We start from the raw sequence: 6,526 nt of genomic DNA, 5'->3' as shown, positions 1-6,526 counted from the left end.
AAATTTGTGTTGTTTCGAATCGGGGTGGTGATACATTTTTCTTGTTTTGATACATCTATGCGTATGCCAGTGTTGCCACGTTTTTTCTGACTCTCATCTGTGTTTTCGGCTTAAAAAATCTTTTTTATCTTATAAGATTATAAGATTGTACAACAATACACGAATTGCTAATCAAGACAATACATGAACATTATATCGTATTGTGTTTTCAAAATGTTTGTATGAGAAAATATTTATATTTGTATTGTTACGATACTTAACCACCCATACATTATATTGCAAAAATCTCATATACCATACAGTGAACTGTTCAAAACAATATATTGTACTGTAATTGTATTGTCATTTTACATATACTGTATTGTATATCCAATATATTGAATGGTACTGTTACAATACGTTATATTGTTTTTGTATTGTATTTTTTATCCGGGTAAGTTAACCTCCAAAAATCTTGGTAAAAATCTGTCACCAAAAAAAATATCCAAAAATTTTATTTTTTAATTCAAAAAGAGTTTTTGAAAACGTATTATGACTGTTTTTTGGCATGTCACCAATTTTTATTTTGAACTTATTCTTCTAGAAGTAATATAAAGGTACATCCCGCTTAGAAAAATACATTTCTCGCATAATCTGAGATAACGCCCTAAAAGCCATTGGTAACCATGTGTGTAGCTCGTTGTTTCTGAGCAAACGAATGAATAAGCACCCAAACCAACACCACTGCCGTGTAGAGAATGATCCTTTCTTTACCATAAAGTTGTTAAACAACGTGTAAATCCATTCAAATGCTCAGAAACAATAAGCTACACACATGGTTACCAATGGCTTCTAGGGCGAGATCATAAGTTATGCGAGATTTTGCCAAATGTTGCAAACACTACGATGCCATTAACTGATAAGGTGAATGCATCACAAACTGTTACTTTTCTGTTGAATATCAAACCTGAATCTTGGGATAATTAAAAACTGTTTGTGTCATCTATACCAAATAATGACAGTATAATTTAATTTTCAGATATTGTTGAACTATATGGAGATGAAAAATTGTGGGAAATTGTAGCACCACATGATTACCTCTCCGCAAATTGTTGATATTTATTATCATACACGCTAATACAAAAGTAATCGCACTGGCTGATGAGGTTAACGCAGCGATGAAAAAATCTTTTAATTTTCTTACGCATCTCGAGTCAAGATTCTCGACATAATTTTTTTTTTTTTTTTTTTTTTTGTCGGTAGCGATAGGGGTAGTACTGGCACTCTTAATCTGCCCTAAGCTCCTTCCCAGCATTTGCTTTTATAAGCCTCTATTGCGTTCATCACACAGACGTTCCTAAGCAATGTTGCTCAAATGGTCACTGTGTACGCTAGCAGTAATCAGCCCTTGCCGTAGTTTTGCAGTCTAGTAGTTCAAAATACTATCAAACTATGATAAGGCCTGAAATGCTACACAGCAAAAAAAGTTGTTGAATATTACATCGAAACCGCTGCAACCAAGTCATTCCCTCGGTTGTGTAATATTACACAGTCCGACGTACACACGGGCTATTGGTGTAATAAATGCGACCGATGTAATTGTTCCGATGTAATAGATTCAACGTACACAATACGATGTAATAGATGCGATGTAATATGAAAACTATGTAATCTAAGCGATTCAAGCGAAAAAAGCGATCTTTAATTCTGCTCAATGGTTGATCAAATTGCTTTTTTATCATTTTTTTGCTTTTAGATAATGTTTATGATGTTAAATGGGCGTTTACCCACATATTGAGCTATTTTTGAAGCTATTGATTTTGGAAATGATAAAAGCAATTTAATCAACCATTGAACAGATTTGATGATAAAATGTTAAAATATTTTCACATAAATCTCGATTACTTTTTCAAATCGACGTAAGTAACTTTCATACAGTTTTGAGAAAGTTAATTAAGAAGAATCACAACCTTTCTTCTAAAACTGTTTTAAAATTAATCCCATTGTTAACATTTTTTTACAGTGTACATCGCTCGAATTTTGCATGCAATCAGCTCGCGTTAAAACACTAGGTAGTTTCTATCATTTCCCACAAAAATTGTATGAGAAAATGATAAGCCGTTTCAATCAGTTACTTACGACGTTTTTGTATCGGTGCAAAATCGACTCAAGTAGTGTTTTGTTTTGATTCGTGGTTAAGTCACTTTGTCTCCCATACAACGAAGCGGCGAAAGTAGCGGTTAGGTTGCGAAAGTGGAGAATCTTACTTTCGTCGTTTTGTAAATTCGGAAATTAAACGTTCTAAAAGTGAAAAATCAAGTTGGTTTAGAGCGGAATGTGTAGAATTTCGTCTGCGAAACATATATAATCGATAAAGTAAGTTTATATACTTTTTTGACTTGAGACTATTTGAATACGTCTTCGAGAAATAATAATAATAAGGTTCATTCACAAATTTTATAACGCCAATAATGCACATTTTTGACTCCCATCGTAACGCTTTTTCCATGAATATTCTTCAAATTTTTTAAGCGCTGTATCATTTTGAGGACAACCACCCACCACTTTCAGCGTTGTAAAATTTGTGAATAAACACAATATAGAGTCATTTAAAACATTAATTACATTTTTATTCATAATCATATATTACATTTTTTGTTTGCATTAAGGTAAAGATGAATCGAAGCCAAATCTGAAATTTTAAAGAGCACAAATATGAAGAACCGAGCTTTCATTGGAGCTGGAAACTTGATCGATTTGTCACTCCCTGGTGGTGACCAATCGATCAAGTTTTCAGCTTAGTAGGAAGTTTGGTTTTCCTGATTTGTGAAAATCTGAGGTTTGGCGTCGATTTATCTCCACCTTAGCATTTATCTAACTGATGAACCATAACCATCATTGGGATGCTTCAGGTGTAAATCCGACGAACTGCAATGGAATTTTTCACATATGCTCTGCAAAGCCCGTTCAAGTTTTCGTTGTTGATCTAGAAAAAGGAAAGAAAATGTTATTGAATAAGATTTGAGTTTTCTACATTAACGGAAGTTTCATTCAAATATTATACTAATATCAGTTTTCAAGATCTTAATTCATTCTTTATTTTTGGGGAATTCTTAGATGCAAAGATTTCAAACAAACCCGATTTAGGAAATCTTTCTGCCATAGATTCACCTGAAATTTTCGAAATTCTACAAGCAGTTCCCTCGTCTAGAAATGCAGGTATATGGCAAGTTATTTCTCTTCTAGTCATACCGTTGAAAGCCCAAGCCTCTCGAGGAGGGCTTCGGGAGTTCCACTACAGATGAATTGGCTTGATTTTCGGTTCCATACAATTTGTATGCAATGAACAATTGATGAAAAAACTACATTTCTATTCTATTTATTTTATCAAAACTAGGTCTATTTTATCAAATCTAAGATTTTGTCATGCCCCTTTGCTTCTAAACCCGCTCATCTATAAGTGCTAGGAATAGTCTTTGACAAATTGCATCACCTACTGAAAAATTGGATTTTTTTAAATATTTTTTTTTTGATTTCATTCACCCTCGCATGTTTTTGAAATAAATAGTTTTATTGATAATCCAATATAATTAAAAAAAAATAAAAAAAATATGTCAAACATTCTCATAAATATTCAGCTTTCATCAGCAATTCAATGTTTTGAAATGATGCAAATGTTTGTCCAGAAAAACTCAGTCTTCTCAAATGGTTCATTAAAACTTTGAAATATATAAAAATTATCTATAACGGAAATCTTCAGTCTTAATTAACGGTTTTCAAATTATATTCTACTCTATTCTAAGTGCTTGCACAGCCAATATTGAAAAGCATCCTGGAAATACCTAAATTTATCAGCAATATGATACAAATATTAAAATGGCCAGGCCTACTGTGCAGACTTTGGGGTTGAAGAGAATTGAAAAAATCATGACCATCAGGTTATTCACGAATGTATATTATGATAGGCGAAAAAATTTAAATTTAAGGAAGGAAGAAACGGGGACAACCGTACCAACCGTTTCGATTTAGGGTTATAGGTTAAATCGTTGGGAGTGGCGTTGCTAAGAAAATAAATATACACTCCATTGTTGTAACTCTAGTTCTCCTAGAATGGGAGACAGGCACTTCTTCCACATGTCCTGGCTTTAGAGCCTTGATTTAAGCGCCTTTGCTCGATCCAACCTTAATTAACTGTTTTCAATTATTCAAAAATTATCCAAATATTTTTTTCAGAAGCGTTATTTGGAAATGTATAGATTTACCAACATTTTTTTTAAATATTTAAACAATAATCAGAAACTATATTAACATATGTACCATATATTACCACTATGAATCAACGGAATAATAACCCTCCATCTTCGATTTCACTTTGAATCACTTAAAGAGCTCCTTACTAAATATGTTCTAAAAATCCTCTTGAATTTCTACAAAAAGTACCATATGATAAGTTTTTCTTGTAAATCTTCGGTAAAAAGATTTTTTTATTTCTATAAGAATTCTCTTTAATATTTCTACAATTTTCAATATTTGGCCTTCCTGGAATTCTTTCAAATGTTTTTTTTTTTCTTCAAGTGTTGTCTTCTAGTTTTGAAACCCCTTCTAGAAGTTTTGCCAGGATCTTCTTTTTAATTCTTTCTTTAAGAAATCTCTGAAATTATTCGAGAATTCATTGCTTCATAAACTCCTTCATATATATTTGGCATACTTTTCAATTCAATTCTTGTAGTGATGTCTTCTGAAATCCCGCACGTGTTTTTTTTTATTTCACTAGAGTTTTAACATGAATTTATTGAAAAGTTTTGTTATTGCTCTAGATTCTTTCTGGATTTAAATAACTGTATGTGTTCCTTCTAGGAACTTTTGAGACAAGCTTTCTGGAATTATTCCATAAGATCTTTCAAGATTTCCTCTTAGATTTTTTCAAGGAGTAAGAGTGGAAGGGTGGAAGCGTTCTGAGAATATTTTATATTTTTTCCAGGAGGAACTTCTGGATTTTTTCCGTTTGTATTTCGATTTTTTTTATAAAATTTATCGAAGACTAATTTAAGAACGTTCCTCAAGATTTCGTTCTGATTCTTATAATACCTAATGAAATTGCTTAACTTTTGGACAAATACATAAGAAAGATCATGTTTAAATCCTGCGAGAATTCCTTTTAGAATTCTCTGAGCAGAATCTCAATTAAGAAAATCAAAGAAGTACATTAGATTATTGTATTTTTTAATTCGATCGTAATTGCCTATCCTTATCGAGTTCAGTGGATGCGAATAGCTGATACTTAAGAAGATTATAAGAGGTAGTCGGAATACGCGACATCTACTTTTTTAACTTTATTCTTCGAAATTTCTCTGGTATTTTTTTCATGGACTTTTTTCTGGAGTTTATTTTGAATTACTCCCTTATTTTTACATAAGTTACTCCTGGATCTTCTTGGAATCGAGATTGGATTTTCTCTAAAATTAAATTAAATTAAATTGAAACAAATTTTGTTAAACAGTTCTTTTCGGAAGTCAACCGAAAGTTTGGAGTCGATTAACTCCAGGTACCATTGAAGACTTTTTTGTACAATTCCTTCACTACCGTAATCTGGCATATTGAAATAAGCGCAATTTCAATAGGGTCCTAAAGCCCTGTCCTATATATAGCGTCAAACGCTTAAGTTTAGGCCAAAAACACATGTTTACTTAATTTTCTAATGTTTTCCATTGGTTTGAATCCAAAAAAAACATTTTTTTATGTTTTTTTAGATTTTGTCACACCACTTGGCTTAAACTTAAATTTTGGGTGTATTTTGTTTTCCGTGTCCCGTCCGAAATGTCAGATATAGGAACAACCCCAGTGTTAAAACTAAAACCCCTGTGGTGTTTTTGTCGACTAAGCGATCGTCAAACATGATCAAAAGTGTCAAGGTTCATTTATGGATCCAATTTTTAAATTAAATCTGATGCATGATATAGTCGTTCTTTGAGGGGGAAAACATTGCTAAAATAGTTGCAGTAACATGCTCTTTCGTGTTATTAAATAAAAACAAGACTTTATTAAAAATTTTAGGACTTAATTTTTAGCACTTTTTTGACTAGCAAAACCCATTGGTTAACTAACAACCATATTAATTTCATTATAATTATTCCAAAATGCGGGATTGTTTATTCAACCTTATTTTCTATATGTATAAATCATATGAAAGCTTTTATTCCTTTTTTTTCTTGTTGCTAAAATTAACATCATCTAATTGGGGTAATTTTCCCATATAAATTTTGGATTATAATTAAAATTTTCTCTAAAATTTGTTATGAAAAATGATTTTTTTTCTAGTTCTAGGAACCCTTAGAACATGTTCGTTTCAGCACCATATTTATGTAAGTACAAGATAAAAGCTTCAAGTTGGTGGGTATTTTAAACATAATAAATTTTCGAGCTGTTTAGTAAATGAAAACCGAATTTAGTACTAGGGTCGCGGTGTTCCCTTTGTAGACAGTTCTTTATAGCCGGCTTTTTACGATCGTTTTGCTATGAACCGTTGCAAAATATTTTTTGACATGAA

General features: G+C 31.8%; 1 protein-coding gene across 1 annotated transcript in view; it reads left to right on the top strand.

Annotated features, from left to right (window-relative positions):
• Positions 1-6,526, top strand: part of LOC5563915 (protein OSCP1) — a 48,314-nt gene that overhangs the window by 664 nt on the left and 41,124 nt on the right. The gene's annotated exons all lie outside the window — the stretch shown is intronic.

This window comes from Aedes aegypti, chromosome 3, assembly GCF_002204515.2.
Source record: "Aedes aegypti strain LVP_AGWG chromosome 3, AaegL5.0 Primary Assembly, whole genome shotgun sequence".
NCBI lineage: Eukaryota > Metazoa > Arthropoda > Insecta > Diptera > Culicidae > Aedes > Aedes aegypti.
This window is presented reverse-complemented; position numbering and strand designations above follow the sequence as displayed.